Source organism: Pristiophorus japonicus, chromosome 1 (genome assembly GCF_044704955.1).
Source record: "Pristiophorus japonicus isolate sPriJap1 chromosome 1, sPriJap1.hap1, whole genome shotgun sequence".
In the NCBI taxonomy this organism is placed as follows: domain Eukaryota; kingdom Metazoa; phylum Chordata; class Chondrichthyes; family Pristiophoridae; genus Pristiophorus; species Pristiophorus japonicus.
In genome coordinates, this window is record NC_091977.1 from 137,527,777 (window position 1) to 137,539,801 (window position 12,025).

The following is a 12,025-nucleotide window of genomic DNA, read 5'->3' on the forward strand; positions in this document are numbered from 1 at the left end:
TTGGGCCGCCACTCGGCTCGCCTCCCCTGAAGATGAATTCAGCAGTTGGGTAATCTAAGGTACTGCAGTCTGATGGTTTTATCCAAGGAACTGGACATGAAGCTGTCATCCAGAGGAGACATACATAATCCTACAACTCGCTTGCTGTGACCATGGAAGTATCAAATGTATTTGATGTCGTGAAGTGACAAGTATCACTTGTTAGTTTAATCGATTGTGTTAAAGCTGTAAACCACAGTGTTTGCTGCATGTACATATCTGATCAGGTCTACCCCATACTTCTTACTGTACAGTGTCCTCTTTGCATTTCCCTTCTGACAGTCATATAGGATGATGGAGTCATTGTTGCTGCTGGAGATGGGCATTTCCTCATTAAACGAGAAGTCTTAGTAATTGATCTTGTCCATGTTTTCCCGGAACACCTTGGCCACTCGGTAGATTCTTCCCAGCACCCTCCACCCCCAACCCCCGCCAGAGTCCAAAAGAACCCATGAAGCAAGTACATTACACCGTGCTTCTCCCCGAGCCCTGATCTTTTTCCTGGCCCTGCCCTCCATTTCGTGCCACTCCTGGCCCCCACATGATCCCTCCTTCCTCTCTGCAGCCTACTGCCACAGGCCTACCCGCCCAGGACCAAACAGCCTCTCAATCTGGCAGGCTGCAGGTGGGAAACAAGCTTCACATTCAAATCAGACCCGCTCTCCCAGATTTTCCGTCATCCTCAGAGATCCCCGCCCTGCCCCCAACCCGCCTTCCCCATTCAAATTTAGCCCTGTGGTAAGCAGATTTACTGTATCGTTAACCTTCTCTACCAACTCCACTCAACCAAATTGCACAGTATAATGTCTGTGTATCTGGATTATGGTAAGATTTCAGTTTCAGCATTTATTTTCAGTCAGCTGGATGTCAAATACCTGTGCAAATCCATAACCATGCTCAAGATTTTCCAAAACAAGCTTCTGATAAATGCAGTTTTTATTTGCACTCTCCCCAGGACAAACTCCACAACGAAGTCCAGAGATTTTAGCCACAGCTTGATAAGTTCCAAAGTTTAGGGGAAGGAGGGAAATTATGCACAGTAGTATTCCTGGGGGTTAATCAGTGTAAGAGTGGGAGAGCTATGGTGACAGGGGATTCGATTGTAAGGGGAATAGATAGGCGTTTCAGCGGCCGCAAACGAGACTCCAGGATGGTATGTTGCCTCCCTGGTGCAATGGTCAAGGATGTCTCGGAGTGGCTGCAGTGCATTCTGGAGGGAGAGCATGAACAGCTAGCTGTTGTGGTACATATAGGTACTAACAATATCGGTAAAAAATGGGATGAGGTCCTACAAGCTGAGTTTAGGGAGCTAGGAGTTAAATTAAAAAGTAGGACATCAAAGGTAGTAATCTCATGATTACTACCAGTGCCACGTGCTAGTCAGAGTAGGAATGGCAGGATAGCTAAGTTGAATGTGTGGCTTGAGGAGTGGTGCAGGAGGGAGGGATTCAAATTCTTGGGACATTGGAACCGGTTCTTGGGGAGGTGGGACCAGTACAAACCGGACGGTCTACACATGGGCAGGACAGGAACCAATGTCCGAGGCGGAGTGTTTGCTAGTGCTGTTGGGAAGAGGTTAAACTAATATGGCAGAGGGATGGGAACCTATGCAGGGAGACAGGGGGAGTAAAATGGGGGCAGAAGCAAAAGATAGAAAGAAGAAAAGTAAAAGTGAAGGGCAGAGAAACCCAAGGCAAAAATCAAAAAGGGCCACATTACAGCAAAATTCTAAAGGGACAAGTCTGTTAAAAAGACAAGCCTGAAGGCTCTGTGAATCAATGCAAGGAGTATCTGTAATAAGGTGGACGAATTAACTGCGCAGGCAACTATTAACGAATATGATAGAATTGGGATTATGGAGACTTGGCTCCAGGGTGACCAAGGCTGGGAACTCAACAACCAGGAGTATTCAACATTCAGGAAGGAGAGACAGAAAAGGAAAGGAGGTGGGGTAGCATTGCTGGTTAAAGAGGAGATTAACACAATAGTAAGGAAGGACATTAGCTTGGATGATGTGGAATCTGTATGGGCAGAGCTGCGGAACACCAAAGGACAGAAAATGCTAATGGGACTTGTGTACAGACCACCAAACAGTAGTAGTGAGGTTGGGGACAGCATCAAACAAGAAATTAGGGATGCGTGCAATAAAGGTACAGCAGTTATCATGGGGAACTTTATTTTACATATAGGTTGGGCTAACCAAACTGGTAGCAAAACAGTGGAGGAGGATTTCCTGGAGTGTATTAGGGATGGTTTTCTAGACTAATATGTCGAGGAACCAACTAGAGGGCTGGCCATCCTAGACTGGGTGATGTGTACTGGGAAAGGACTAATTAGCAATGTTGTTGTGCGAGGCCCCTTGGGGAAGAATGACCATAACATGGTAGAATTCTTTATTAAGATGGAGGATGACACAGTTAATTCAGAGACTAGGGTCCTGAACTTAAGGAAAGGTAACTTCGATGGTATGAGATGTGAATTGGCTAGAATAGACTGGCGAATGATACTTAAAGGGTTGACGGTGGATTGGCAATGGCAAACATTTAAACATTACATGGATGAACTTCAACAATTGTACATCCCTGTCTGGAGTAAAAATAAAACGGGGAAGGTGGCTCAACCGTGGCTAACAAGGGAAATTAGGGATAGTGTTAAATCCAAGGAACAGGCATATAAATTGGCCAGAAAAAGGAGCAAAACTGAGGACTGGGAGAAATTTAGAATTCAGCAGAGGAGGACAAAGGGTTTAATTAGGAGGGGGAAAATAGAGTATGAGAGGAAGCTTGCTGGGAACATAACAACTGACTGAAAAAGCTTCTATCGATATGTGAAGAGAAAAAGATTATTGAAGACAAATGTAGGTCCCTTGCAGTCAGAATCTGGTGAATTTATGATGGGGAAGAAAGAAATGGCAGACCAATTGAACAAATACTTTGGATCTATCTTCACGCAGGAAGACACAAATAACCTTCCGGAAATACTTGGGGACAGAGGGTCTAGCAAGAAGGAGGAACTGAAGGAAATCCTTATTAGTCAGGAAATTGTGTTAGGGAAACTGATGAGATTGAAGGCCAATAAATCCCCAGGGCCTGATAGTTTGTATCCCAGAGTACTTAAGGAAGTGGCCCTCAAAATAGTGGATGCATTGGTGATCATTTTCCAACAGTCTGTCGACTCTGGGTCAGTTCCCATGGACTGGAGGGTAGCCAATGTAACACCACTTTTTAAAAAAGGAGGGAGAGAGAAAATGGGTAATTATAGATCGGTTAGCCTGACATCAGTAGTGGGGAAAATGTTGGAATCAATTATTAAAGATGAAATAGCAGCACAGTTGGAAAGCGGTGACAGGATCGGTCCAAGTCAGCATGGATTTATGAAAGGGAAATTATGCTTGACAAATCTTCTGGAATTTTTTGAGGATGTAACTAATAGAGTGGACAAGGGAGAAGCAGTGGATGTGGTGTATTTGGACTTTCAAAAGGCTTTTGACAAGATCCCCACATAAGAGATTGGTGTGCAAAATTAAAGCACATGTTATTGGGGTAATATATTGACGTGGATAGAGAGCTGGTTGGCAGACAGGAAGCAGATCGTAGGGATAAACGGGTCCTTCTCAGAATGGTAGGCAGTGACTAGTAGGGTGCCACAGGGCTCAGTGTAGGGACCCCAGCTATTTACAATATACATCAATGATCGAGATGAAGGAATTGAGTGTAATATCTCCAAGTTTGCAGATGACACTAAGCTGGGTGGTGGTGTGAGCTGTGAGGAGGATGCTAAGAGGCTGCAGGGTGACTTGGACAGGTTAACTGAGTGGGCAAATGCATGGCAGATGCAGTATAATGTGGATAAATGTGAGGTTATCCACTTTGGTGGCAAAAACATGAAGGCAGAATATTGTCTGAATTGTGGCAGATTAGGAACAGGGGAGGTGCAACGAGACTTGGGTGTCATGGTACATCAGTCATTGAACGTTGGCATGCAGGCACAGCAGGCAGTGAAAAAGGCAAATGGCATGTTGGCCTTCAAAGCTAGAGGATTTGAGTACAGGAGCAGGGAGGTCTTACTGTAGTTTTACAGGGCCTTGGTGAGGCCACACCTGGAATATTGTGTTCAGTTTTGTTCTCCTAATCTGAGAAAGGACATTCTTGGTATTGAGGGAGTGCAGCGAAAGTTCACCAGACTGATTCCCGGGACGGCAGGACTGACATATGAGGAGAGACTGAATTAACTGGGCCTGTATTCACTGGAGTTTAGAAGGATGAGAGGGGATCTTATAGAAACATATAAAATTCTGACGTGACTGGACAGGTTAGATGCAGGAAGAATGTTCCTGATGTTGGGGAAGTCCAGAACCAGGGGTCACAGTCTAAGGATAAGGGGTAAGCCAATTCGGACCGAGATGAGGAGAAACTTCTTCACTCAGAGAGTTGTTAACCTGTGAAATTCCCTACTGCAGAGAGTTGTTGATGCCAGTTCATTAGATATATTCAAGAGGGAGTTAGATATGGCCCTTACGGCTAAAGGGATCAAGGGGTATGCAGAGAAAGCAGGAAAGGGGTACTGAGGTGAATGATCAGCCATGATCTTATTGAATGGTGGTGGAGGCGTGAAGGGCCGAATGGCCTACTCCTGCACCTATTTTCTATGTTTCTATGTGGTTTGACAGCATAAAGCATTTGTAAGCTTACTGTTTCTTATCTAAACAGGACCGACCAACAGTGCTTTGCTACCAGTGACAAGTCTACACTTCCTGGTTCCATTAATGGAACAGTTTCATCAAGATTTTGATACTTCTACCAAATACCTTCTTTCTACATATTATTGATCTTTACTAGGAATGAAAAAGGGTCAGTAACTGTCCTCAGTGACTGATGTGTCCTCATGTCATACTAGACACATTGGGAATGGCAGTATATTACCATCGGGCATGCTGCCACAGATTGATAACACAGAACATCGATTGTACCTGCTATCTTGTATCTTTAGAGCCATCATATACTCCCCTAAAGTGTTAGCTGTGGCTCAGTGGTAGCACTCTCACCTCTGAGTCTGAAAGTTGTGAGTTCAAGTCCAACTCTAGAGACTTGAGCTCAAAATCTAGGCTGACACTTCAGTGAAGTACTGAGGGATCGCTGCAATATCAGAGGTGCTGTCTTTCAGATGAGACATTAAACTGAGGCCCCATCTGCCCTCTCAGGTGGACATAAAAGATCCCAAGGCACTGTTTGATGAAGAGGAAGGGAGTTCTCCCCAGTGTCCTGACCAATATTTATCCATCAAGCAAATCACCAAAACAGATTATATTGTCATTATCACATTGCTATTTGTGGGGCCTTGCTGTGGCTACCACATTTCCTGCATTACAACAATGACTACACTTTAAAAGTACTTCATTGGTTGTAAGGTGCTTTGTGACATCCTGTGTTTGTGAAAGGTGTTATATAAATGCAAATTCTTTCTTTCCTAATCAGATCTATCATTACTCTGTAATTTTTGCTTTCCTGTAAGAACATGGATTTGGAAGAATGAGTTGCAGAGATGAAAATAATAGTTATTAATTAGCCTCGGGCATGCCTTCATTCTAAATTACTTCACAATAAAATTATTCCACAAGACAATTATGAACACAAAACATATATATGAGATTTACTAAAAATTATTTTCAAGTTTATTACAAATGACTTCAGGAAAAATACCCCCTTCTAACCCATGATTATTCCCTCCTGCCCTCCCTCTTTGTCCCTATTTTCCACCCTTCAGCCTCAGGTCACATTCATTTGCATTGGTCTTGTGGCTCATTTTTAGTTGTTACAGTACTGTATTTGGATAATTTAAATTAATTTCCCGAAGGCTTAACTTACTCCCCATAAAATTAAGAATTTTCAGTATTAGTGGCTTGATGTTTCATTTACTGGTAAATGCTGAAAAATAAGCTGGTGTCTTTGACCCTTATTTTCCACCGTCGCGATTTTTGACACCCATGTACAATAATGTACCTTTTTTTCCTATTTATACCAAAAAAAAGTGGTAGTTTCCCCAAAGCAAAAGTTATTTTTGGCACCATGCTACCCGAAGATAATTCTGGGGGCGGAGCTTGTAGTGTGCGTCGAAAAGTCTCTGCGCATGCACATGGAAAAAAAAAATCATTTTCTACACATGACGATCTGCCTAATCTGGATCAACAGTGAGAACGCATTGGTATCAGAGCTGGACTTGGAGATTAAAATTACAGCTTCTAAAGATGGATGCAAGGGAAGGGGACAGAGAAGGAGTAAGGGACAGAGAAGGGGAAGGGGAAGCTGTAAGGGCCAGGAGATTTCTAGCAGAAGAAATTGAGCCACTGGTAAACATAATTGAGAGGAGATGGGATGCGCTTGAAAACAAAGAGAGAACGGGCCAAAAGAAATTGAAACCCTTTGTACTCGCAAAAGTTTGGGACCAAGTTGCAGAAGAGTTTCATTCATTGTCCATTACCCCGAGAAGTGGCACACAGCTGAAAAAGCTGTGGTAGGATCTCGGAAAAGCAGTTACTGCAAGTAATATTTTAATAAAAATTTATTAAAATTTATATTTATATTTATGCACTGCAATAACATTGGTAAATGTGATTAATGTGTGTGTGTGCGTACGTGCGTGTGTTGAAGGACCCTCTTTTAAAAAGTGCTATTTTCATTTCTGCAGAAGATCATCCGAGAAAGGTCACAAACTGGAAGAGATCCGGCAAGTAGGCTGCAACTAACAGCCGTGGAATAGAGGATCGCTGATATGATTAAATCTCACAGGAGAAGATCAACCACCAACATGGACGCTAGGCCAGGTTACCAAGAGAGGGTAAACCCTGCAAATTGCACAGAACCGAATAACCAGGGCTGCAGAGTGAGCTTTAAACTAATTAGTGGGGGGGAAGGGTTCAGGTGAGCAGAAAAATAAAAGCTCAAAGAACAAGATAAAGGCAATAGAGCTGGGCATCACTGGGGGAAACGCAAACCAGAGTGTGACAGGAAAGGACAAAATCTATTAACATAAGTGTATATCAGAAACTGGGGCCATAACAGGAGAAAATGGTAAGAAAACACATTTAAAAGCTCTTGTAGAAACATAGAAAGTAGGTGCAGGAGTAGGCCATTTGGCCCTTGGAGCCTGCACCACCATTCAATGTGATCATGGCTGATCATGCAACTTTAGTACCCCATTCCTGCTTTCTCTCCATACACCTTGATCCCTTTAGCCGTAAGGGTCACATCTAACTCCCTTTTGAATATATCTAATGAACTGGCCTCAACAACTTTCTGTGGTAGAGAGTTCCACAGGTTCACAATTCTCTGAGCGAAGAAGTTTCTCCTCATCTCGGTCCTAAATGGCTTATCCCGTATCCTTAGACTGTGACCCCTGGTTCTGGACTTCCCCAACATTGGGAACATTCTTCCTGCATCTAACCTGTCCAATTCTGTCAGAATTTTATATGTTTCTATGAGATCCCTCTCATTCTTCTAAATTCCAATGAATATAAGCCTAGTCGATCCAGTCTTTCTTCATGTGTCAGTCCTGCCATCCCGGGAATCAGTCTGGTGAACCTTCGCTGCACTCCCTCTATAGCAAGAATGTCCTTCCTCAGATTAGACCGAAACTGCACACAATACTCAAGGTGTGGTCTCACCAAGGCCCTGTACAACTGCAGTAAGACCTCCCTGCTGCTATACGCAAATCCCCTAGCTATGAAGGCCAGCATGCCATTTGCATTCTTTACTGCCTGCTGTACCTGCATACCTACCTTCAATGACTGATGTACCATGACACCCAGGTCTCATTGCACCTCCCCTTTTACTAATCTGTCACCATTCAGATAATAATCTGCCTTCATGTTTTTGCAACCAAAGTGGATAACCTCACACTTATCCACATTATTCAGCATCTGCCATGAATTTGCCCATTCACCTAACCTGTCCAAGTTCCCCTGCAGCTTCCTCGCATCTCGCACTGCCACCGAGCTTAGTGTCATCTGCAAACTTGGAGATATTACATTCAATACCTTTGTCTAAATCATTAATGTATATTCTAAATAGTTGGGGTCCCAGCACTGAATCCTGCGGTACCCCACTAGTCACTGCCTGCCATACTGAAAAGGATCCGTTTATTCCCACTCTTTGCTTCCTGTCTGCCAACCAGTTCTCTATCCACGTCAATACATTACCCCCAATACCATGTGCCTTAATTTTGCACACTAATCTCTTGTATGGGACCTTGTCAAAAGCTTTTTGAAAGTCCAAATACACCTCATCCATTTTATCTGAATGCATGCAGCATTCATAACAAATTAGATGAGCTGTCAGCACAAATCGTTACAAATGGGTATGATCTGGTAGCTCTAACAGAGACATGGTTACAAGGTGACCAAGACTGGGAACTAAATATTCAGGGGTACTTGACAATTCGGAAGGACAGACAGAAAGGAAAAAGAGGTGTGGTAGCTCTGTTGATAAAGGATTGAATCACTGCCATAGTGAGAAACGATATTGGCTCCAATGATCAGGATGTTGAAACAGTTTGGGTGGAGATAAGGAATAATAAGGGGAAAACTCACTGGTGGGCATAGTCTATAGGTTCCCTAACAGTAGCAACTCTGATGGTCAGAGTATAAACCAAGAAATAGTGGGGGCTTGTAAAAATGGAACAGCAATAATCATGGGTGATTTTAACCTCCACATTGATTGGACAAATCAAATTGGTCAGGGTAGTCTTGAGGAAGAGTTCATAGAGTGCATACGGGACGGGTTCTTTGAGCAGTATGTAACGGAACCAACCAGGGGGCAGATTATCTTCGATCTGGTCCTGTGTAATGAGACAGGATTAATAAACAATCTCCAAGTAAAGGATGCCCTTGGAATGAGTGATCATAGCATGGTTGAATTTCAAATTCAGATGGAGGGTGAGAAAGTTGGATCTCAAACCAGCGTACTAAGCTTAAATAAAGGAAACTACAAAGATATGAGGGCAAAGTTGGTTAAAGTGGACGGGGAAGATAGATTAAAGTGTAGGACGGTTGATGAACAGTGGCGTACATTTAAGGAGATATGTCATAACTCTTAAGAAAAATATATTCCAGTGAGGAGGAAAGGGTACAAAAGAAAATGTAGCCATCCGTGGCTAACTGAAAAAAAAAGGATGGTATCCAATTAAAAACAAGGGCATACAAAGTGGCCAAAACTAGTGGGAGCACAGAAGATTGGGAAGCTTTTATAAGCCAGCAAAGAATGACTAAAAAAATGATTAAAAAAGGGAAGATAGACTATGAAAGTAAAGTAGCAGGAAATATAAAAACAGATAGCAGCAGTTTCTACAGGTGTATAAAAAGGAAAAGAGTGGCTGAAGTAAATGTTGGTCCCTCAGAGGACGAGACCGGGAAATTAGTGATGGGGAACATGGAGATGGCAGAAACTCTGAACAAATATTTTGTATCAGTCTTTACGGTAGAGGACACTAAAAATATCTCAACAGTGGATAGTCAAGGGGTTATAGCAGGGGAGGAACTTAACACAATTACAATAACTAAGGAGGTGGTACTCAGTAAGATAATGGGACTAAAGGTGGATAAATCCCCTGGACCTCAAACCAGCTTGCATCCTAGGATCGTAAGAGAAGTAGCGGCAGAGATAGTGGATGCATTGGTTGTAATTTACCAAAATTCCCTGGATTCTGGGGGTGTCCCAGCAGATTGGAAAACTGCAAATGTAACGCCCCTATTTAAAAAAGGAGGCAAGCAAAAAGCAGGAAACTATAGACCTGTTAGCCTAACATCTGTGGTTGGTAAAATGATGGAGCCCTTTATTATAGAAGCAGTAGCAGGACATTTGGAGAAGCATAATGCAGTCAGGCGGAGTCAGCATGGATTTATGAAGGGGAAGTCATGTTTGACAAATTTGCTGGAATTTTTTGAGGATGTAACAAACAAGGTGGATAAAGGGAAACCAGGGAATGTGGTGTATTTGGACTTCCAGAAGGCATTTGACAAGGTGCCACATAAAAGGTTACTGCACAAGATAGAAGTTCACGGGGTTGGGGGTAATAAATTAGCATGGATAGAAGATTAGCTAACTAACAGAAAACAAAGAGTCGGGATAAATAGTTCATTCTCGGGTTGCAATCGGTAACTAGTGGGGTGTGCAGGGATCAGTGCTGGGACCCCAACTATTTACAATCTATATTAACGACTTGGATGAAGGGACCGAGTGTAACGTAGCCATGTTTGTTGACGATAGAAAGATGGGAGGAAAAGCAATGTGTGAGGAGGACACAAAAAACCTGCAAAAAGATATAGAAAGGCTAAGTAAGTGGGCAAAAATTTGGCAGATGGAGTATAATGTTGATGAGTGTGAGGTTATGCACTTTGGCAGTAAAAATGGAAGAGCAAATTATTATTTAAATGGAGAAAAATGGCAAAGTGTTGTAGTACAGCGGGACCTGGGGATCCTGGTGCATGAAACACAAAATGTTCGTATGCAGGTACAGCAAGTTATCAGGAAGGCAAATGGAATCTTGGCCTTTATTGCAAAGGGGATGGAGTATAAAAGCAGGGAAGTCTTGCTACAGTTATACAGGGTATTGGTGAGGCCACATCTAGAATACTGTGTACAGTTTTGGTTTCCATAGTTAAGAAAGGATATACTTGCTTTCGAGGCAGTTCAGAGAAGGTTCACTCGGTTGATTCCGGAGATGAGGGGGTTGACTTAAGAGGAAATGTTGAGTAGGTTGGGCCTCTACTCATTGGAATTCAGAAGAATGAGAGGTGATCTTATTGAAACGTATAAGATTATGAGGGTGCTTGACAAGGTGGACGCAGAGAGGATGTTTCCACTGATAGGGAAGACTAGAACTAGGGGGCATAATCTTAGAATAAGGGGCCGTCCATTTCAAACTGAGATGAGGAGGAACTTCTTCTCTCAGAGGGTTGTAAATCTATGGAATTCGGTGCCTCAGAGAGCTGTGGAAGCTGGGTCATTGAATAAATTTAAGACAGAGATAGACAGTTTCTTAATCAATAAGGGAATAAGGGGTTATGGGGAGCGGGCAGAGAAGTGGACCTGAGTCCATGATTGGGTCATCCATGATCGTACTAAATGGCAGAGCATGCTCGAGGGGACATATGGGCTACTCCTGCTCCTATTTCCTATGTTCTTATGTTCCAGTCTGGGTTGGCTCAATGTTAAGTACTCCGTGGGCTGGCTGCGCTTCCGCTTCCTCCCCTGCTGATATCCAAGCATCTGCTCTGTTAATGTTTTGCAGATGTTGTGCATCAGGAAGAGACAAAAGATGCACCTGAAGTAGAAGAAGAGCATGATCAGGAAGCCGTCAGTCCAGACATTGTTCATCTAGATCAGGAAAATGAAGGGCAGCAGGAAGACACTGATACTGAGATAGTTACACTGGAATTGGAGCTGGTGAACCCCTCGAGGATTCCAAGCACTTTCCTGAGCGATTCAAATAAGCGACATTTCAAGGTTTACCGTTTGAGGCTGCGACTCCCAGTGTGTTGCAGCAAACCATTCCTGGGAGACATCAGAGGAGGGTGGGAGGGAGAGCTGAACCTGAAATACAGGATGCAGAGAACATAGGACAACTCGTGGAGATGAGTGGGGAGAGCAGACAGCTAACGAGATTGCTCCTGGAAACCATGGGTGGGGTGAGGGTAGAACTAGCAGGACTGGCACTTGAAGTAGCAATACTGGCTGGAGGAATGGGTGAGATGAGGGGAGAAATTGTGGGACTGTCATTAGAGGTAGCAACACTGTCGGGACAGATGAGGGAGGGGATGTCAGAGGTAGTAGCAGCAATAAGGAGGCACACACAGGCTGTCATTATCACTAAGGATGTAGTACTCAGTAAGATAATGGGACTAAAAGCAGATAAATCCCCTGGACCTGAAGGCTTGCATCCTAGGGTCTTAAGAGAAGTAGCAGCAGGGATTGTGGATGCATTGGTTGCAATT

The 12,025-nt window shown here is 43.4% G+C and overlaps 1 protein-coding gene across 1 annotated transcript in view; it reads right to left on the reverse strand.

Moving 5' to 3' along the window:
* prr16 (proline rich 16) overlaps positions 1-12,025 on the reverse strand; it is a 236,922-nt gene that overhangs the window by 102,141 nt on the left and 122,756 nt on the right. The window lies entirely within an intron of this gene.